Raw genomic sequence first — 23,522 nt, 5'->3', positions numbered from 1 at the left:
TCTAGTGAGCGCCAAATTTACTAAAATATCCTTAAATTTAAATGTTAATAACTTATTCGTTATAACTCCGTTTCACGAACAATTTGCACCTACGCGCTCATGAGATCGAGCTCTATTCAAATATATCAATTGTGACCTCGAAGAGTGTATGGATTTTAAATTATTACTTTCCAAACTTCAAACTTCGTACCTCATTTAATTTAAAACTCCATTCAAATAAATTAATATAAATTCTCGAAAAATAATATAAAACCTCAATAATATCAATACATAAATTATAATAATTTCTGGTAACAAAAATTTTAAAATTCCTCATTTAAATTTTCATAACCATGAATTGATTTATTTTCGTTTTTTTCTCCACATATTCATAATTATGAATATTCTATTCTATATATATAAATTTTCATGGTATTACAAGTCAAAATGGGTCTGGTCACTCTACCAGTTGGGTAAAGTGACCTGACCTGTTAAGGACCCGTTAAGATAACAAGTGTGACACGACACAACCCATTAAGATAACATGTGTTATACGAAAACGACACAAACACGACAGACACAACTCATTTGCCAGGCCTACCTGAAAGGCGATTGGTCCGCTGAAAACTGGGAAAGTTCACCGAGAAACTAGAAAAACTTTAAACGTCCATAACTTTGTCATTTCTTAACTGAATTTAATGATCTTTACATGGAAATGAACCTAATAAGGAGGAGAATACATTCCTACCTATTTGGAGTGACGAATATGACCAAAGATGTCCTAAAATTGATAGGAAAGTCACGGCTCCAAAACGTATAATGGGAATTGTGTTTATGCACGGATTTTCAAGGAATAAATGTCATAATCAGGTTCTTAGGGACGATAGAGAAGTGTGGGTAATGGTTTGGTTGACCAAATCGACCCAAACTTGGGAGGTGGAGGTGGTGTGGTGTTCATGTGCAGAAGATAGAGCTCGAAGTGAGGTGGGAGAGAAGAGTCCCATGAGAAAAAAAATGAGAGGGAGAGAGTTCCAAAAGATTAGGGACTCCTCCCTGGGTCCCATGTGGCACACTCCCATTTGCCCAAAAAGCAACATGTGTTGCAAATGTCAAATTACCAAAATACCCTCAATGTTCAAAGGTTCGTAAAATCTTTGTATAACTCCAAATTACATTACATTTTTGCATACGCATTTGTATCAACAAGCACTATCCAAATATGTCAAGACACGTGAAAAAATATGAAAGGATTAAATACAGCCTCGTAAAATCCCGTTTAGTCCATTAAGGGTGTTTTTGTTTTTTTACTTATCACAAAAATTATATGCCGTAAATATAAATGCGTCGTAGCAACATACAATAACAGAATACATAATTTTAAATAGTGAAATCTAGAGGCGACATTTCACACATCAAGTTTTAATTTTAGAAAAGTCTTATACATTCGTTAAGCTGATTGTTAAGTCAACTGTTAACTGATGATTTGGCACACCATGTGGACAATGACTGGACGCCACATGTCAATATGGGCCCACTTGGATATTAAATAATTAAAAATTAAATAATTAAATAATTAAAAAAAATAAAAAAGTTGAAAAATAAATCTTCCTCATCATTGCTGATTGTAGCATCTTCCCAAGCGTATTCCTCCTATTACACTCCCTTTTCACCTCTCCCTTGCTCCTCGTACAGCACAAAACCAACAACGATAGCGTCCTTGTTGTTGGATCTGAATAGATTCTAGGTCGTCGATCGGAAGGTCCAGATTGAGGGTTTTGATGGTGGGTGGGTAGGCCGATTGTTGAACTAAAAGTTTTCAACAAAAGGCATCTGAGAGACTTTAAGGACGAAGACGGTGAAGGACTAGAAGGGAAGGGAGGGGAAGAAGGTAGAGGAGAGGGATGACTTAATGGCCATAAAGAGGTCGAGCTTGTGGATGTAGGAGGTCGTAGATAGGGTGGGCTAGGTGAATTTAGGAAAAGAATGGGCGGCCCATTGGGGTTGAGCCACATGGTACGTCATTGAAGGAATCTGGGGCTAAGGTAGGTGGTAGTGGCAACGTTTTACTTGTTCCCACCTCCGCCTTGTTTGACATTCTTGCAATTCGTAGGAACTGAAGCCTCAACGTCTCTCGAACTAAAGTCCAATTATTGGTAACCGCCTGAATCTCCTCAATAATCTCCAACCTTGCTCTCAAATCTGTCGACTCGCTTCAACTCGAGCTCCGACAAATCGATCATCGTGGCTCCACCTCTCCCATTCTCAACTCAGCCAATTGCTACTCCTCTCTCATTCTCAACTTAGCCCAGTTACTACAACTCTCTGCCTGCCTTCGAAATCGTCGCAGTGAATGCCAGAAAGAAGGAAGAAAGAGAGGTTCTCTGTAAAAACCCAAGGAGAAGCCTACATCCCTATGGCCATTTTTTTTTTCATTTTTAATTTTTAAAATTTTTTAGTATCCACATGGACCCATATTGACATGTGGCGCTCAATCATTGTCCATGTGGGCACCACATCATTAGTTAACGACTAACTTAACAACCAGCTTAACAAATATATGAGATTGTTCCAAAATTAACACTTGAGGTATAATTCTGGGATGAAAAAAACTTCATGTACTAAATGTTGGAAACCACAAAACTTTAAGGTAGTAAACTGAGATCAACCCTAAAATAAAATAAAGCAAAGTTGGCCCTTATCTAAAGTACATATTAATAGAACCCTCTTTGTCAACCAAAAGAAGGTGAAAAGACTATTTAATCTTTTATCACAACAAAAAGGTCAAGGGCAATAACGTAATTTTACAAAACAAAATTTTGTTGTTTTTGGTTTACACCTCACCTATAGGTGATTTTAACATCTCTAATTTTTTTTAAATATTAAAAAATAAAAAATAGGGATACTTTGGATGCGGTCCCTAATCCTTAACATTCTTTGATTAAAACCTTAATGGTATTCAAAGTTTGATCAAAGTCCCTTGACTTTGTACACCTCATTATATTACAATTAATATTTATAGTTTTATAGTTTTGACATTAATTGTTTGATATTTTATGAGATTTATAATCCTATAAATTTAAAATCCCTCATTATAATACTATTAGAAACGGTTACAATAAAAAGATTCAAACATTTTGATTGAATAAATGGATAAAGACTATGTAAAAATAAGAAATAATAAATGGCAAAAGAATGTATCCATAGTGTTAAAAAAATTGGTACATTTCACATATTACAAAGTGGTACATTAATAAAGAAGAATGGGTACATTATAAATAAATTAGGGTACATATAAAAGATTAAAAAATTATGAGTACAAATGAATTTTTTAAAAATATAGGCGCTAAAAGAAATTAATACATGAGTACAAAATAAAACTAAAAAGAAAATACTACAAATTAAAAAAAATGTTGGAAATTAAAAGTGGGTACAAACTAAAAATATAAATATATGATACAAAGTTTAGGCATAAAACGTGCGTATACCATATGTAATTTTTCTATCATTGATTAAATATACAATGTCATGTGACGGTATACACATGGGTACAAACACAAATAAAACTTTAAAAAATATAGGCACAAAAAGAAACTAATATATGGGTACAAATTAAAAATAGGTACAAACTAACAATAAAAATATATGATAAAAAATTTAACCATAAATATACATATACTAATTTTAACATTATTTCTCCTAAAAAAACATCTCTAATTTTCTCTCTTCCTCTCTTCCTCTCTTCCTCTCTCTCCTTCAATTTTAAAAACAAAAAACAAAATTTCACACTTTTGTGTATGGATCCATATTAATACAACAACTTTAACATTAATATTTCAAGATACAGCTTCCTTCATCACGCTTTTTGAATCAAACTATCTTCTGGGGGCTTCGTCAAACCAAGCCTTTCCTCTAAGGCCATGACCTTTGGAAATTCGTTGACAATTCCTATCACCCACCCTTTGCCACCTTGCCCACCACCAACGATCCTAAAGAATCCTCCTTGCGCGGTGGATATTTGATCGACATGTTTGTCAATATATAATCAATACATCATTGATATTTAATTTTGAGAACTTCATTGATTTGTAACATGATCATTTAAGCCAATTTCCATAACTGTTATTCTGGACAACACAACATGACATGAAAACGCAAACACTTGTTAAGACTTAGTTATGGATTGTGTTTGCTAGTTCCAACAACGCATGCATTTCAATTCATTTCCGATGACGAAATGAAAGGAATGGCGATGAGATACAAATTATTCTTCTTCCTAATACTCAATCCGTTACATTCAGTCATGTCAAGCTCTTCTGATAACCTTGTCTCATTGCCACTGCCATTTGCATTGGGAAGTTTCCAGTTAAAGTGGTAGAGCAGATGAGAAAGCGCAAGTTCAATTCCAGCGGTTGCGAATGATATGCCTGGACAGATTCTCCTGCCACCCCCAAATGGAAGCAATTCGAAGTTGGACCCTCGAAAATCAACGGAAGAGCCTTGGAATCTCTCCGGCAGAAAACAATCAGCATCCTCCCAATACTTGGAGTCTCTCCCAATTCCCCAAGCATTGATGAAGACTGTCGCATCAGTTGGTATATCATACCCGCCAATAGTGCATTTTTGGCTTGCTTGTCTTGGGATGAAAGGAGGAGGGTGTAATCGTAGAGTTTCTCTTATGACCAACTTCAGGTAGTCGAGTTTCTTAATGTCTGCCTCTTCAATCTTCCCCTTTCCTCCGACAAGTTGGCGTACTTCGGCCTGTGCTTGTTTCATTGCTATTGGACTTCTCAGAAGTTCAGCCATTGCCCATTCTATCGCAGTTGCTGAACTCTCACTTCCAGCAGAAAACAAGTCCTATATATAAAGGGAAAAAAAAAAGTACTTAATTTGTTCACTTAATGCGCTTTTAAACTAACTTAATCAACAGATCAATTTTAATCAAGAAAGAAAGAACATAAGTTTTGAACATTAGTCTTACAAAAGATTAGAATTAAAAAAATAAAAAAAAAATAAAAAAATAAAAACTTGATGCTAGACTATTCAATTTAATTCCTTAAAGTCTACTTTTATTAAAATTTATATTCTATTTTTATTATTTAATATGTATTTATATTTAATGTCTCCACATTAAAATTTTAATTTTATTAATATGCACATATTAGTTCTTCTTTCAATTATAAATGAACATAAATGAGAAAATATTAAAAAAAAATTTGTAACACATAAATATATAAATACATAAATGTACCGAAATGTTTGTACTGACGACATATATTATAATGAACCTAAATGTATGTACTGAAATGTATTATATTGAATTAATGTATCTATATATTTGTATCGATGGATATACCGAAATATATCAAATCCATTACTGTACCTATATGAAGATTATAAAAATTGTATCGGAATATATTATATAAAAAAATTAGTTTACCTAAATGTAGACATCATAATATATTATGATGAATGAAATAAAAATGAAAATGAAATGTAATTAATACATTAAAAATAGGAAGGAAAAAAAAGAAATAAAACATCAAAATATAATGAATAAATGAGATGATTAAATGTATGAGGGGCTAAAATTAGATTTTAATCTTACACAAGGTTATAGTCTAAAACTCATCTTTTTTTAAGAATTAAAATGAAGTTTGATGTATGTATGAAATGGTGCTGATTAATTACCAGGGTGACAGCTTTGATTTGGGTGGTTGTGAGATCAAACTGGAGCTCACCAGACTCCTGGAGCCGCAGTAGCACATCAACTATATCTTCCTGATGGTCATCTCGAGCAGCTGATTCCTCATTCCTTTTCACTCTATGGTCGCTGATGATTTCATCAAGGATCTTGTCCATTTTCTGGTGTACTTTCTCAACGGCAGGCTTCAAATTTATGACATAACGGAGGAATTTGAGTGAAGGGAAAAAATCCGGCACATCAAATTCTGCTCCAAGCCTAATTGTATCCTTGAGCAGTGATAAAAATTCTTGCTCACTTGCACTTCTTTCCCAAGGCCGCACGGGCAATAATGACGTTTACCATGGAGAAGATCATTTCACTGAGATTGAACGGGTGACCCTCTGATAAGGAAATTGATTGAACAAGATTCGATGCCTCTTCTAGTCTTATTGATGTAAATGACTCTACGCGTTTTGCACTTAGGAGCTCCAGCACACAAATCTTTCGCATTTGTCTCCAAAAATCGTTAAAAGGAGAAAATATGAGACTTGAACAATTATAGCTCACGATTTCAGCAGCAAGAAACGTTGGCCGTTGTGAGAAAGCAACATCATGCGTCTTTAACACCTCTTGAACAAATTCCGGCGATGAAATGACTATGGCCGAGAGTTGTCCCAGTTTTAGGTGCATGATAGGGCCATACTTGTTGGCTAAGTCTGCCATGCAGCGATGGGGTAAAGAGCTGGCAGCCATTTGGTGCAGGTTTCCGATGAGAGGCAGCTTCCATGGTCCGGGGGGTAGCCTAACAGTTGTACTGGTAGTGTGCATCTTTCAGTATATAACAAGGATAACTGGGGCGACCAGACAAGTAAATATTACAGCAAGGAAAGAAATTTGGATCTCGAGCATTAGCGACATTAGAGAAGCTCTTACCATTTTGATTGAGAAGAAGAGGTATAACGACTGTGCCTAGCTTGATCGAGAAATTTGACTTTTATACTAGTAATTATCGGGAATAGACGAAAAACAATTCATTTGAGAGCTTAGAGATTCCAATCAAGCATGTGGTCAATGCACTGATTGTTGCTTATGGGATTTACTTAATCTACTTGTTGTATGAATTCAACTATAAGGTAATGCAACTTGACGATTAAATCAATACAACAGATTCAACTATAAGGTAATGCAACTTGACTATTAAATCAATGCAACAGACTATCTTTATTTAATTCAAGATTTCTTGTGAGGAATCTAGGGAGAACCAAATCAATATTGCAACAGACAATCTTTATCACGTGAAATGTAATTTTAATATAGGAATAGTAATGTTACATGAGAGAATCAAACATAGAAATCACTAGAAAACTTTGTCCGAGCGTTGCTGCGGGATTAATAATTGCACCAGACACTGGGCTCAAAACATGTAAAAAAAGTGTAACAGCATTAAAATTATTTACAATCAAAAGGATCGAAAATTTTAATACATAAAATGTTTAGTTTATGCAATCTATAGGGTAAAAGATTGCAAAATGTTTGGTAATCTACATACAAAAAATATTACAGTCATCCATTGTGCTGCACCAAAGCACTTAGATACTAAAGATTGTATAGTGATGGACTATTTACATGCAAAAAATATTATGCTCCCTAGGTTAGACAGAATTATTTACATACCAAAAAATATTGTGCTGTCTAGATTAGAGAGAGCTATTTACATGGCCAAAAATATTAGGGATGTTTGATACATATATTGAGAAAGGACTGTAAATTTGATGCCTGGAACAACTGACGTTTTGGTCAAGTATTTTTCACCACTGGGAAAGCAACCTAGGCAAAGAAAAATGGAAAGTAAACATTTAGATCACTGTGGCAAATTTATTTTTGAATAAATTTACACCGAAAGAAAAAAATAAGGATAAATAATATTTACCTAGTCTTTTTTTAAAGCAAGAGGACCTGTCTTTGTACCAATGGGTGATGATTTTTTTTTTCAACAATTTGATTGGAACTTCATCAAAGTCTTTTGGATTTTCTTCTGAATTTTCTTCCACGTCACTAATTTAAATGCAAAAGCAAGATAAACAAAAATGAATGCATGATAGAATTGAATATCAAAGTGCACAATGAACAAGACTAACAAATAATAAGAATATTATTAAACAAACTGAGAATGCCGAAACAGCTACAAAACCTTAAGGGGGCGTTTGTTTCACCTCCTTAGGAGGGACTGGACTGGACTGGACTACAGTCCCATGTTTGATAGGTGATGGGACTAAGTTAAGTGGGACTAAAGGGGACTCGTGTGGACTAGAGGCCTCCTTAAAGGTTCTTAGCGAGGCACTCCCCAAACCATGGGACTTGCTAAGACCGGCTTCTTCCTCCTCCCTGAGAGCCCTTCTGTGAGTTCTGGGCTTCTTCCTCCTCCCTGCGAGGGTTCTTCCACCACCAAAAAATGGCCAAATTTGTTCTATCACAAACTACAGCAAGCACATAACAAACGCAAAAATTCAATCTTTTCTCAGTTTTCCTACCAACCAAACAAAATTAAACCCAAAACCACATGAAATGAAAGAAATTAACCTCCAGAACTCCTCGACGGTAATGAAGGTGTAGATCGGGCCGATGGAGCTGCCCCAATCCTCCTGCTTGGACTTGGCGGACTTTGCGGCAGGGCTATTGAACCAGAAGGTCCAGGAGTGCTCCAGGGCGTGAGACTGCGGCGCAATTCCCTTCGAAGGCTTCGACGACGCCGAGTCTTGGTTGCCGACGATCTCTCCTTCTTCGGGCTCGTCGTCATCCTCCCTCGGCTTAGCGTTCGCCTCGGTCTTTAGAGGAATCACAACATCAAAGAAAAGGAAAGGGAAAAAAAAAAAGAACAAAAGGGGGTGATGAATGACGCTGTTTTGAGGGAGGAGAGAGTGGAAAGGAAAAGAAAAAGACGAAGAGAGGGAGAGGGTCGGAGCAAAATTAGGAAGAAATGGAGATGGGTGGTTTCAGAATGAAAAAGCAAATAGACAGTGGAAGTAATAAAATATTACTAAATATGTATTAAATAATATAAAATATTAATAAAATATAAATGAAAAAATATAATATTAGAATTTGTTGTTATCCTGTTGTTTAGTCCGACACTGCATCAAACTCTTCACTAAGACAGTCCAGCTTAGTCTAGTCTAACCCAGTCCAACTTAGTCCCCAAAGCTAGTCCAGTCCGAGATAGTCCGGTGCAACAAACGCACCCTAAGAGACTACATTGTGGCTAACTTGTTATTCTATAGAGTTACAAAGTACCATATATATAGAAAACTAACCTAACCCTAATAGGCAAGGAAACGAAACCCTAATACTAACGGGCTAAGCCCAAAATACCAAACATTAAAATAAATTTAAATAATAATATTTTCCAACACCCCCGTCAAACTCATGCGGTACACGACATAGGTTTGCCAAAGTAGATGTGGATGCAAGACTCCAAATTCCAGTGTCAATGCCGATGCCGATGCCGCTGCCGATGTCGATGCAGATGTCGATGCTAATACCAATACCAATACCAACTTCCAAACAAACAATAAAAAAAAAAATCCAACCAAACAGACCATATTTCTTTCTACCCGTGTGGGCCTTCAAACAAAAAACCAACGTTTTTTGTCTTTATTCTTTTCTACCTTTTTTTTCTCCTTTTTTTTTCCTATTCTTTTTTCCTTCAAACATCACGTCTTCTTTCTTTTTTTTTCTTTTTTTCTTATTCCTTTTTCTCTGCCCTTCTTCAATTCATGCAAAAATAGCACATGTGCAGATACGAAACAGATGCAGGTTTATAGGACTTCAAGGGAAAACGTGAAACAACACGAGTGGTGATGTAGATTAGGTGCGGATGCAATTTCGAACGGTAGCAGAGGACGATGACATGACGAAGCAAACTGATTTTTTTTTTTTTTTCAAAACTAATATCAAACAAACAACATGGATACCTATCAAGAACAGATTAAATCCCGAAAGATCAAACCTGCTCTGATACCAAGTTGAATATCAGAGTGCGCAATGAACAAGACTAACAAATAATAAGAATATTATTAAACAAACTGAGAATGCCAAAACAACTACAAAACCTTAAGAGACTACATTGTCGCTAACTTGTTATTCTATAGAGTTACAAAGTACCATATATATAGAAAACTAACCTAACCCTAATAGGCAAAGAAACGAAACCCTAATACTAACGGGGCTAAGCCCAAAATACCAAACATTAAAATAAATCTAAATAATAATATTTTCCAACAGATAGTTAAAAACCTAAACAAAATTGTTTGGTAAGTTATAGCCTTTGTTCACTACTGCTAAAAAGAGACCTTTTGACTGATTTCCTATTTCATTTATGCGATTGGGCAGTTGTTTCAGGTGTGGAAGTCGAAGATGAAACCGTTGTTGAAAACACTGTAATTTCTGTTAGCATGGCCTACGGAGTTGTTGGTTGCATGGTTGTGTGTTCAGGACTAAGCATGATGGGATAAAATGTGCTTACACATAGTAATTTTAAGTTGAATAACATATAGGTGAATATGATTTTATCCAACTGTTTTAAACACCTAAAATTACTTTACATAACCATAAAAATATGATGTGCAGACAAACATGGTAAAAAATTGGAAAACAGGTTGAGTTCATGTATTTTCAAATGGAGTAGATGATTAACTTTTTAATTTTTTTTAAGGGTTTACAATTTTGGACAATATTTTAAAAAGTTTGAATGTTTTATACCAATTTGTTAAACGTGCAATATTATCTATATTAAATCAGCAAACAAATACGTGATCGACCATATTGTTAGAAGTTGCAAAAAAAAAAAAAAGTAAAATAGACATAGCAAATTTTTTAAATGATAAATAACAAAACTAAACTATAGCATTTTAGATATTACCAAGCAGTCGGAATCTGGCTTCCATGTTTTTGACAAACCAATTGCCCAATTGTCAGATCCTTCTGCATTTGTTTGGCACAATTTGGGCAAGTGCTATACCACCAATCATAGCGTGTGTCAAAACGCTTTACAGACGCTTTGCACAAAAATGTATCGTCCTGTAACATATTTTAACAAAGATTTGTATAAAGATAATTGAAAATATATATAGTTTTAAGCAAAGATATAAAAATGTAGTTATAGATTTTTTAAAAAAGATAAAGAGATGTAATAGTTTTTATACTTTGTGTAAATCTGGATCTAGAAAAGCTAATTCCTCGATGGTTACTTTCTTGGCAGCCTGCAAGACTTCAGCTTCATTGGCCTGTTTTGAAGAGGGTGGCAGTTTTTTTATAGCCTATGTGCAATTGGCAAACCTGCAAGATTTAAAATGTAATATTATTTGGGGTAAATTACATAGTAGCCCCTCAGGTTTGAGATTTATTGCAATCTTATACAACATTTTTAAAACATTTCATTTTCATACCTCAAGTACTATTTTATTTCAATTTCATACAACTATTACATTTTCCATCCATGGATCTGTTAAATGCTGACGTGGTTGCCACATATATGCCACGTGACTGCCAAATGTCTGCCACATGGCAAATAAAATAATTTTTTAATTTTTTTTTAAAAAACCTGTCTGCCACTTTTTTTTTTCTTTCTTCTTCTTCTTCTTCTTCTTCTTCTTCTTCTTCTTCTTCCTCCTCCTCATCCTCCTCATTCTTTTCTTCTTCTTCCTCCTTCTTCTTCTGGGTTGCAGGGGATTCGATCAATTTTTTTTTTCTTCTTCTTCCTCTTCCTCCTCTTTCTTTTTCTCTTCTTCTTCTTCCTCCTTCTGGTTCGGTCCCTTCTTTTTTATTTTCTTCTTCTTCTTCTTCCTCCTCCTCCTCCTCTTTCTTCTTCTCTTCCTTCTCTTCCTCCTCTTTCTTCTTCTCTTCTGGGTTCGGTCCCTTTCTTTTTTGTTTTTTCTTCTTCTTCTTCTTCTTCCTCCTCCTCCTCTTTCTTCTTCTCTTCTTCTTCTTCCTCCTTCTTCTTCTGGGTTCGGTCCCTTTCTTCTTTTTTTCTTCTTCTTCTTCTTCTTCTTCCTCCTCCTCCTCCTCTTTCTTCTTCTCTTCTTCTTCTTCCTCCTTCTTCTTCTGGGTTGCAGGGGTTCGGTCCCTTTTTTTTTTCTTCTTCTTCCAATTTCAGATTTTTTTTAAAAAAAAATTATTTTATTTGCCACGTGGCAGACATTTGGCAGTCACATGACATATATGTGGCAGCCACGCCAGCATTTAACAGATCCATGGATGGAAAATGTAACGGTTGTATGAAATTGAAATAAAATAGTACTTGAGGTATGAAAGTGAAATGTTTTAAAGATGTTGTATAAGATTGCAAATAGACCTCAAACCTGAGGGGCAACCATGTAATTTACCCTATTATTTGAGTTCTTTGATGAAAAAAAACATGCCTTTTGTTTATACCATACTTAGGGCCTCCGTATTTAGATCTTGTATAAATACTTGAGGGACTCAAATATAATAATATAATAAAGGAAGGGGCAAATATGTAATAAGTGAGGAGCCCAATCCTAAGGCCTGACTCTCACCCTCTCAAAGCCTCACTTTCATATTCAGAGCTCTCTCTCCCTCAGATATACAATATCAATGTGAACGTAGCCCAAACCTTGGGGTGAACCACGATACATCTTGTGTTATTTACTTTCTTGCAAATTCACGGTCCGATTTACGTTGTTCCAAGACCCCTCCGGTTTTGTGCATCAACATTTGGCGCCGTCTGTTATTTACATCATGTACCATATATTGGGCCTCATAAAAAAATACTTGGGGGACTTAACCCATTATTTATGTATTAAGGAGCGAACTCTTATTCTATAAAAGGGACTCCCTCACTTTCATTAAAAGAGCACCCATTATTCATGTACTGAGGAGCGAGCCCTTATTTTATAAAAGGGACTCCCTCACCTTCATTAGAGAGCATCTCTGCCAGCTGAGCAACCGCCTCGCCGCGAGCATCACTCCTAATCAATTATTCACGTATTGAGGAGCGAGCCCTTATTTTATAAAAGGGACTCCCTCACCTTCATTAGAGAGCATCACGGTCAGTTGAGCAACCGTCTCGCCGCAAACATCAACTCTAGCCCATCATTTATGTATTGAAGAGCCGAGCCCTTATTTTATAAAAGGGACTCCCTCACCTCCAACGCCACAAGCCGAGCCAACCAAGGCAACATAAGCCACAAGCCGAGCAGCCTCGCAACATGTGCTACTTCTAGTTGAGCATCATTTCACATTGAGCACCACCTCATATCAAGTATCAGTTATAGAAGACATCCAGTTACTTCGGCCCACACATGGACTGAATTTCAAGTCTCCAACCAAAAGACTCTATTGACTGAAAACTTGGGGGACTACTGTTTATACCATGCTTAGGGCCTCCGTATTTAGATCTCGTATAAATACTCGAGGGACTCAAATGTAATTATGTAATAAAGGAAGGGGCAAATATGTAATAAGTGAGGAACCCTTATTCTATAAAAGGGACTCCTCACCCTCACAATTGGGGGAGGCCAATCCTGAGGCTTGACTCTCACCCTCTCAAAGCCTCATTCTCATATTCAGAGCTCTCTCTCCCTCAGAAATACAATATCAGTGTGGACGTAGCCCAAACCTTGGGGTGAACCACGATAAATATTGTATTATTTACTTTCTTGCAAATTCACGGTCGGATTTACGTTATTCTAAGACCCCTCAGGTTTTGTGCATCAACACCTTTTATTACAAAAATAATGAATAAGTTTTTACTTTATGTTAAAAATTGTAAATCCACTCACACTGATTTGTAAGCATTCATTCTACAATGTCTGGATCAATGAAGAAGAGTGAAGAATACTGTTCAAGACAATGTTATCTACACTTTGAAAAAATAATGTAAAAAGCAAGAAGAAAATATTAACAGACACTTTAAACACGTTTATATAACTTTAAAACGAAATAAAAATTTTCTCACAAAAGTTAACGCCTATCTAAATAATTATAACATGCTGGGCAACAACTGATTAGATCAGCAGCATTTCCATTTGTATTTACAGCTGCACAGAAAGTTAACTAAACCAAGAAAATGATTAACTATAGTTAATAAGCACCTATACATTGTAATACTTCTATGTCAATTACTCACAGACAAAGAAATTAATAAGGATAAAACTGTTAAAAGCAGAGTTAGTTAGAAATTGTTATAAGGTGGTTATGGCAGTTTGTAGTTAGTGAATGATTGTTTGGGTATTTTGTAATTAGTTGGTTAGCTAAGACTAGTGAATCACTAGTGTATATATGTGTGTATACCATTGTATAATTTTATGAAGAAATGAAAGATAACATTTCTAATATGGTATCAATCGCCTAAAAGTCTCACAACATTTTCGATCCTAATTTTCCCGCTTCTCTCTCTTCACTCTCTGCATCATCTCCTAGGGTTTTGCTTCTCTCTCTTCTTCTCCGATCAATCGATTGTGATCTCTGCTTCTTCTTCAAGCTATGGCAAACTCTGCAGCTCAGTCTTCCGCTTCAGATTCTCTTATTCATCCAATTCCTGCTGCCATTCTAACCCTAATTCTATGATTACAATCCAAAAAATTGGATCCATGGTTCCAATCAAGCTTACAACGACGAACTACCTGACCTGGAGGGCCTTATTTGCTCTGATTTTTCGCTGGTACAATCTTACCGAATTCATTGACGGCACGATTGCTGCTCCGTCGAAATTCTTTCTTGATGCATCTGGAAATCGCACTGCCACTCTGAATCCCCAATATGTTGCATGGTATGAGAATGATCAAAACATCTTGATCTGGATCAACTCTACGCTCTCGGATGCTCTCATTCCCTACATTGTTGGTGTTAATTCGCCCCTGGAGCTATGGTCCAAATTGGAATCGCATCTAGCCACTGCATCGCAATCCCACATCCATGAGCTTCGCTCTTGTCTTTGCAATATCACGAAGGGCGGTTCTACAGCTGCAATCTATCTCTAACAAATTGAAGAAATTGCTGATGCCCTAGCCAATGTCAGTGCTCCAATTGAAGACTCTGAGCTTATATCTGTAATTCTTCATGGTCTGCCTTCTAAGTATGAATCTTTCATTGATGTTGTTCAATTTCGACTTTGTTCCACCACCGTTGATAAACTCCATGGCATTCTCTTGAGTAAGGAATTGCAATTAAATGCTCGCAAGCCAGCATCTTTGTCAACATCGATTCAAGCTTTTAATACCTCTGATGGTCTTCTTCCCACACCAACTAGTGATTTTGGTTCTCAGGCATTCTTTACTCAGAATGGTTCCACTTCGAATCGTGGCAACTTCTTTAATTCTCGACACTTCCACAATCGAGGCACTCAGCGGAATTTCCAAGGCTCTCAGAGTCATCCAAGGTTCAATCGTGGAAATCAAGGTAATCATCAGTATAATCATGGAAATCAAGTTAATCACCAGTATAATCATGGAAATCAAGGTTCTCGTTCCTACTACAACAACTCAAACATAAAGCTATCTTGCCAAATTTGCCGTCAGATGGATCATGAAGCTGCAGAGTGTCCTTACCACATGAATCCTCATTATGGTGCCAAGATTTCTTCGACTGCATACAATGTAACTACTTCTCCTACATGGTTGCTTGATTCTGGTGCTAGCTCGCACATGACCAATTCTTACACTCATTTGCAAAATCATAAGCCTTACAATAGACCTGAACAAGTTTATGTTGGTGATGGCAAAGGTTTGCCCATCCTTAACTCTGGATCTTCTAATATTAACACTGCTTCTCATTGTTTTGCTCTCAAGAATGTTCTGCATGTTCCTCATCTTAAGCAAGATTTGATTTTTGCAAATCGATTCATACTTGATAATTGGTGTTCAATTCATTTGTATCCTTTTCACTTCCTTATGAATGATCTTTCTTTGGAGAAAACGCTCTTTAAGGGTCCTGTGAGAGATGGATTCTATCTGTTTCATGCATCTTCTATTGTTGGTAATAAACAAGCTTTTGCAGCACATGCTAAAGCTTCACAACATACATGGCATCAAAGATTAGGTCACCCTAGCTTCAAGATACTAAATAAGCTTTCTTCTAAGTCCTGTATTTCTCTTTCTAGTGCCTTAAATAAAACTGTCTGTTCTAGTTGTGCTCTTGGCAAGTCTTCAAAATTTCCTTTTGCTTTCGTTTCCTGTACCTCCAGTAAACCTCTGGAATTGTTGCACATTGATGTATAGGGTCCAGCACCTATTCTTTCTATTAATGGACATCGCTATTACATCATTTTTGTTGATGATTATACCAAATATACTTGGTTCTTTCCTCTTGCATCCAAGTTTGGTGTCTTTGACACATTTGTCAAATTTAAATCTCTAGTGGAAAATCTGCTCAGTTCTAAAATAGTCACTATAATATCTGATTCTGGAGGAGAGTTTCTTAGTCTCAAGTTCATCAATTATCTGCAATTGCATGGCATTTCACATCAATTGAGTTGCCCTTACATGCCTGAACAGAATGGCTATGCTGAACGCAAGCATAAACATCTAGTTGAAACAACTAGAACTCTTCTAGCAGCCTCTCAAGTTCCTAAGCTCTATTGGGATGATGCATTTGCCACGACCATCTATTTGATTAATAGAATGCCAACAGTTACCAAACCTTCTCCTTGGGAATTACTATTTCACAAAACTCCAGATTACACATCTCTGAAAGTATTTGGCTACAAATGTTTTCCATGGTTGAAGCCTTACACATCATCTAAACTTGATCCAAAAAGCAAAGTATGTGTCTTCTTGGGTTACAGTTTGAATCACAAGGGTTATAAGTGTCTCAATTTTCATCCTGGCAGAGTATATCTTTCCCGACATGTTATTTTTTATGAAGTCAATTTTCTCTTTGCTCAACAGGTCTTATCGCAGCATCTCTAATCAAGTTCTAGTTCTTCAGTACTGCAGCATCACCACACCATTCCCATAACCTTAACTTTTCCCACTATACCTCCACCACTACCACCTACTTCCCTTACTATACCTAGTCCCCTTGTTGCACTTACTTCTTCTCCCTCACCTTCTAATCCCATTTCTAATCCCATATCTACCCCTAATACACTTGCCACACCTTCCATACCTCAAAATACTCATGCCATGCAAACTAGTTCAAAATTTGGTATTGTGAAACCAAAGGCTCTTTTAGCAACTAAACATCCCATTTCCTCTGCGATATCACTGGACTATATACCATCCACTTATCTTCAAGCCTCCAAACACTCTCACTGGAGGCAAGCTATGTAGGAAGAATTTAATGCTCTTATTCAAACTGGAACTTGGTCTTTGGTCCTTTCTAATTCTTCTCAAAATCTGGTTGGTACAAAATGGGTATTTAGAATCAAACGCAAACCTGATGGTACCATTGATAGGTACAAAGCAAGGTTTGTTGCCAAAGGTTTTCATCAACAATAAGGTTTGGACTACATTGAAACATTTAGTCCAGTTGCTAAGCCGGTTACAATTCGGCTTCTTCTCACTTTGGCTGCCAAGTTTGATTGGTTTCTCAATCAACTTGATATCAGCAATGCCTTCTTGCATGGTAATCTCGCTGAATCTGTTTTTATGATACAACCACCAGGATTTGAAGATCCTACAAAGCCCACTCATGTTTGTCATTTGCATAAGTCTCTGTATGGTTTAAAGCAAGCCCTCAGGGCTTGGTATGAAAAATTAACAACTACCTTAAAGTCTCTCAGTTTCTCCGGTTCTCAGAATGACTACTCTCTGTTTGTAAAAAGGGAACCATCTTTGGTCTTCATTCTGATTTATGTTGATGGTATTATTGTCACTAGTCCAAATTCCCACCTTTGTCAAGAGATTATAATCTAACTCAGTGCCTTATTTCCTATCAAAGATCTTGGTCCCCTTCATTACTTTCTTGGTATTGAAGTAACAAGATCATCCTCAGGGATATTGCTTTCTCAAAACAAATACATTCTTGATCTGCTCACCAAAGCTCATATGGAAGGTTCCAAGCCTTGTATTACACCAATTAGCACCATTAAATTAGATCATGAATCTCTTCTGCTTGATAACCTTGAAGAATATCGATCTCTGGTTGGTGGATTGCAGTATTTAACTTGGACCATGCCCGACTTATCTTATGCAATGAATTTGGTCTGTCAATTCATGCATAGCCCTCGGCAAGCACATTTCCAGGCAGTCAAGCGCATTCTTCCATATCTTAAGGGCTCCTTATCTTTTGGCCTATGGTTTCCTAAGTGTTCAAAGTCTCTCACTCTTACTGCCTTCTCCGATGCAAATTGGGCAGGTTGCAGCATTGACAGAAGATCCACTAGTGGTTTTGTAATCTTTTTGGGAGACTCTCTTATCAGCTCGAGTGCAAAGAAACAGCCTACTGTGGCTCTATCCTCGACTGAGGTTGAATATCGGTCTCTTGCAAACACTGCAACCGAACTCACCTGGATTTGCAAGTTGCTGACTGATGTTGGTTAGCTAAGACTAGTGAATCACTAGTGTATATATATATATATATATATATATATATATATATATATATATATATATATATGTGTGTGTGTGTGTGTGTATACCATTGTATAATTTTATGAAGAAATGAAAGATAACTAATAGAAATCACTGAATCGAAAGTAAAACTATCACAAAGTAGCAAGAATAAACAACAATTGTAGTTAGAATTGTGATGACAACTATGGATTTGTAAACCAAAAATATGAACACGGGTTCCATATCGAAGACAGTAAATATGTTTAAACTGCTCCATAATAAAACACTGAGAGAGTCTAAATTAAAAAATATTTCAACGTAATAAAAAAAAGACTAAATAGATTGGTTTTTAATCAAATTAAATACCTAGGTACAACTTTACTTTCAAACTTGTCAAAACAATCATGACCAGTGGGTTGAATGCTTGAGCTGATAAAGAAGAAAAAGTTTCTGCAACATGTGCTCATAACGTGACTCTCAACTCTTTTCTCCTGCAAGAGAAGTTAATTTGAAAAAAAAAATGAAGAGGTAGTGAAAAATGTGTTGACTTTTCTATTAATAGCTTTCAATTTAATATTATAAACATGATATAATTGGTTTAATAATAAAGAATTGTCAAAGAATATTTAAAATTTGGTGTATTGTAAATATAATACATATGCAAAATAATTTATACAATATTGAAAAAGAAAAAGTAACCTGATATTCTGAATGATTATATCACACTTGCATTCAATTCTTTAATTAACTTGTGTCCGTTCGAGATGTTGTACAGTAGTTATACGACCCATGATATCTCGTAATTTAACAAATAAATATAGTTAGATTGCCAAAATTCATTTAAAAAATAAAGACAAATGTTTTAATACATCTATATATCTATTATTATTACCTGTTAGAATATCAACCCTATTCAACCGCGGATAAAGACGGTTATAGTCTTGCAAGTAAAATCGATGTCTAGGGATGGGTGGGAATACACCCGTCAGTTTTTTGAAAGTTGTTTTTCCAGTGAATACAACTTAAGTATCATATAGGACAACTCTATATTGACCTCTCATTCTATTCACATGAAAATCCATGATTTCATAACAACCACCAGCTTCAATTTTGGATCTCGTAGTCTATGTCAGCTGTATAGGCCTCAACTGCATGTTGCTTTACAATTCATTAAAGCAGAAAAAGGAATAAAAAGTCAAAAGCATAATTAACAAACGAAATTAAACGAAGATTATGATTTTAACAACATTAGCATGTATACATTGAATCGTAACTATAGAAACACAAAATGTATACGATTTTCCTAATTAGGCGGAAACTGAAGGCAGCGCACCACTCCGTCGAAAAAAAATTGTAATCTTAACTTTACCAAACCAAACAACCACTTGAAACTAAGAACAGAATACTTGCAAAAATCCTTTATTAATTTGAACAACATAAAATTTATTGGTTAATATGTGAAAAAATGATAAAAAGGAAAATTGTCATGTCCATTGTTAACTATTCTTATCATAAATTTTAATTAAAATAATAAAATAATAACTTCTCACCATTTCATCGACTAATATACAATGAAGGCTCGAAAATTTTTCTACGCTTCCGAGAAATCTTGGTCTCCATATTTTGCACACTCGAACTTTTATTTTCTGTGCTTTTGTATAAGGGCGCATTAGATGGATAGGAGTGTGGGCTATGTTTTCCATTTAGCCTTTTAAAATCAAATGTAAATTTTATAAATCTAGAAATAATTCTTATAGAAAACTAAAAAGAAACATTGAAATAATGAAGGAGAACAAAATTTGTTTAACAAAATGAAAACAAAAAATGCATAAAAAAACATTGACCAAAATTGACACACCTCGTCCTCAAAGGAGGGCATGCTGGCCGTCACGAGAGAGTGACGTAACCATTTACATAGTTTGGAAGCTTTAAAGATACAATTACTAAGATGTAACACCCGAGGGTGAGTCCTACTTTTGTGAATTCTGTCAGAACACCGTTGGATTCCTCGTGGCCACCAAAGCTCTGCTATCTAAACCTGGAGGGGCACAAAACAAAGTTGAGTGGGTCAGTAAAACAAAGTTTTGTGAAAATCATCTCATTATCAAAACGCTAACCCCTCACTGTAAAACCCGTATACTTTCCCAGAAATATGTAATACGTATACTTGTCTCAAAACCATACTCAGAAGTAGTAATATGTGAATTATATGCCATGCCAAAATATATATCTCATCAAATCATATAAGTAACTCATGCAAAATAATATGTCAACCAGATCCACCTATAGTGGCCTGTACGGCTGAATATATAGCTCATAATCAATCTCATCAATCTTATCTAGCCGGAGTCATCGCAGGTGACCTGTACGGCACTGCACTGCACACAAGTCGAAACCCCTTAAAAGGTCTGTACAACTGGGTGAATATAGTTATGCTCACACTATCCTCCCTTGATAGCTATGCGATAAATCTCTAGTCACCCCCGCACCATATGCTCATAATTGGATCCAATTTAGGTGCTCAGTCTTGTCGTACAGACCACTAGAGGTGGTTCCGATTGTAACATCCCACATCGCCCAAGGGAGTGATCCTTAAATGTATATTCACATCCCTACCTGCATGAGGCCTTTTGGGAGCTCATTGGCTTCGGGTTCCATCGGAACTCGGAAGTTAAGCGAGAAGGGGGATAGAGCACTCCCAGGATGGGTGACCCACTGGGAAGTTGCTCGTGAGTTCCCAAAAACAAAACCGTGAGGGCATTGTCAAGGCCTAAAGCGGACAATATCGTGCTACAGTGGTGGAGCGGCCCTGGGAAGTGAGCCGTCCCGGGCCGGGATGTGACAAATGGTATCAGAGCCAATCCCTGGCCGGAAGTGTGCCGACGAGGACTTCGGGCCCTTAAGGGGGTGGATTGTAACATCCCACATCGCCGAGGGAAGTGATCCTTAAATGTATATTCACATCCCTACCTGCATGAGACCTTTTGGGAGCTCACTGGCTTTAGGTTTCATCGGAACTCCAAAGTTAAGTGAGAAGGGGGCTAGAGCACTCCCAGGATGGGTGACCCACTGGGAAGTTGCTCGTGAGTTCCCAGAAACAAATCCGTGAGGGCGTGGTCAGGGCCCAAAACGAACAATATCGTGCTACGGTGATGGAGCGGCCTCGAGAAATGAGCCGCCCCGGGCCGGGATGTGACAAAAATACATTCTCTATTATTAGCTAAGGATCAAGAATTTGTAGGTCATTGTCTACTTTATACTGGCAGCAAATATTTTTTTACATTGAGTTTGGCCACAAACATAAATAGTTTACAAACTTAGAAAGCATTATCAGAAAGCAAGTTGAACCAAATTTTTTTTAACTTAAATGGAAAAGCGATCAAATAATGATTTTTTAGTAAAAGTTAATGAATTGGTTTAGTTTCAACAATCTATTCAACAGTTTACACGGAGAAATTTTTTTTGCCATAGAATGAAAATCTGTACAGAAAGCCATAGTCAAGTGGGAAGCATCAATGTTAATTTGAAACGAAAAAAAATTCTAATAAATATGAAATGCCAATTAAAACTTAAATGGAAAAAGGATTAAATAATGCCTAAAAAATTATAAATGTTTTCTGTAAAAGTTAATTGAGAAGATGAAAACAGTGACCCACTTTTTGTTAACAAACTGCTAAATTTTTCATGTAATCAAATTGCTAAGCAGCATATATATATAGCCAATAAATCAGATGAATTAGATATTTCATGTATATTTAATATATTAGGGTATAAAACATAGACCAAATGTGTAACCTTAGCCAGTTAATCACAGCAAGACATTATTTTAACAAAAACAGAAAAATATTGCATGAATTTTTTTTTTCTACGAAAAAAAAAAAGGAAACAGGGGAAAGCAAAAGCATTTCCTCATATACATACTTGCTAACTTATCATAATAAAGCACAACAACATGTAAAAAGATTTACAACACATTGATAAAAAGGACAATTTCTCAATACACCTTAGCTAACCATTTTCTGGGAGTAAACAGAACCACCATTGACTAAATAATAATGTTATGCGAAACTAACATAATACTTCAACCGCAAAGTAAGAATAAGTTACAAAAATACATGACAATAAGAGAAAGTAAAAAGCAAAGAATAATGAAAGCCAACCAAATAACCTCAACTAATTGAACACCTAATGTAACATCCAAAATCGCCCAAGGGTATGGATCATGTAAGCCTTATATATATATTCTCATCTCTTCCTAGTATGAGGTCTTTTGGGAGCTCACTGGCTTCGAGTTCCATCGGAACTCCGAAGTTAAGCGAGTTCGTGCGAGAACAATCCTATGATGGGTGACCCATTGGGAAGTTCTCGTGTGAGTTCCCAAAAACAAAACCGTAAGGGAGTGATCGGAGCCCAAAGCAGACAATATCGTGCTACAGCGGAGTCAAGCCCGGGATGTGGTAGGGGCCCGGGCCGGGATTTGACACCTAATTTCTGTAAATCCAAAACTAATAACTCATTATACATACCTACCAGGTTATTATAATACACCACAACAATACATAAAAAACTTTACAACACATTCTAATTAAAATCCAAGGGAAAAAAAACTTAAGCTTTTTCCATTTTAAAATAAAAAAAAACAAAACCCACAGATTTTAATAACCATGTGAATTTTACCCTCAGCGGAGTCAAGCCCGGGATGTGGTAGGGGCCCGGGCCGGGATTTGACACCTAATTTCTGTAAATCCAAAACTAATAACTCATTATACATACCTACCAGGTTATTATAATACACCACAACAATACATAAAAAACTTTACAACACATTCTAATTAAAATCCAAGGGAAAAAAAACTTAAGCTTTTTCCATTTTAAAATATAAAAAAAAAACAAAACCCACAGATTTTAATAATCATGTGAATTTTACCCTCAGTGGAGTCAAGCCCGGGATGTGGTAGGGGCCCAGGCCGGGATTTGACACCTAATTTCTGTAAATCCAAAACTAATAACTCATTATACATACCTACCAGGTTATTATAATACACCACAACAATACATAAAAAATTTTACAACACATTCTAATTAAAATCCAAGGGAAAAAAAACTTAAGCTTTTTCCATTTTAAAATAAAAAAAAAACAAAACCCACAGATTTTAATAACCATGTGAATTTTACCCTCAGCAGAGTCAAGCCCGGGATGTGGTAGGGGCCCGGGCCGGGATTTGACACCTAATTTCTGTAAATCCAAAACTAATAACTCATTATACATACCTACCAGGTTATTATAATACACCACAACAATACATAAAAAACTTTACAACACATTCTAATTAAAATCCAAGGGAAAA

General features: G+C 36.1%; 1 long non-coding RNA gene and 2 pseudogenes across 1 annotated transcript; all 3 read right to left on the bottom strand.

The window, feature by feature from the left end:
* Window positions 1-3,831: 3,831 nt before the first annotated feature.
* On the bottom strand, window positions 3,832-6,727 carry LOC126600526 (cytochrome P450 71D8-like; annotated as a pseudogene).
* Window positions 6,728-7,177: 450 nt separating this feature from the next.
* Window positions 7,178-8,236, bottom strand: LOC126600528 (uncharacterized). The gene is made up of 3 exons (XR_007615459.1): window positions 7,854-8,236; window positions 7,593-7,717; window positions 7,178-7,489 (listed from the first exon to the last, which is right to left on the bottom strand). It is a non-coding gene; the product is annotated as an uncharacterized LOC126600528 (long non-coding RNA).
* Window positions 8,237-10,559: 2,323 nt separating this feature from the next.
* LOC126599037 (uncharacterized) lies at window positions 10,560-19,732 on the bottom strand (annotated as a pseudogene).
* Between the last annotated feature and the right edge of the window lie 3,790 nt (window positions 19,733-23,522).

The sequence above is a fragment of the Malus sylvestris genome, chromosome 14 (assembly GCF_916048215.2).
Source record: "Malus sylvestris chromosome 14, drMalSylv7.2, whole genome shotgun sequence".
NCBI classification, from domain to species: Eukaryota; Viridiplantae; Streptophyta; class Magnoliopsida; order Rosales; family Rosaceae; genus Malus; species Malus sylvestris.
The sequence above is the reverse complement of the archived record's forward strand: the minus strand, read 5'-3'. Positions and strand labels throughout refer to the sequence as shown.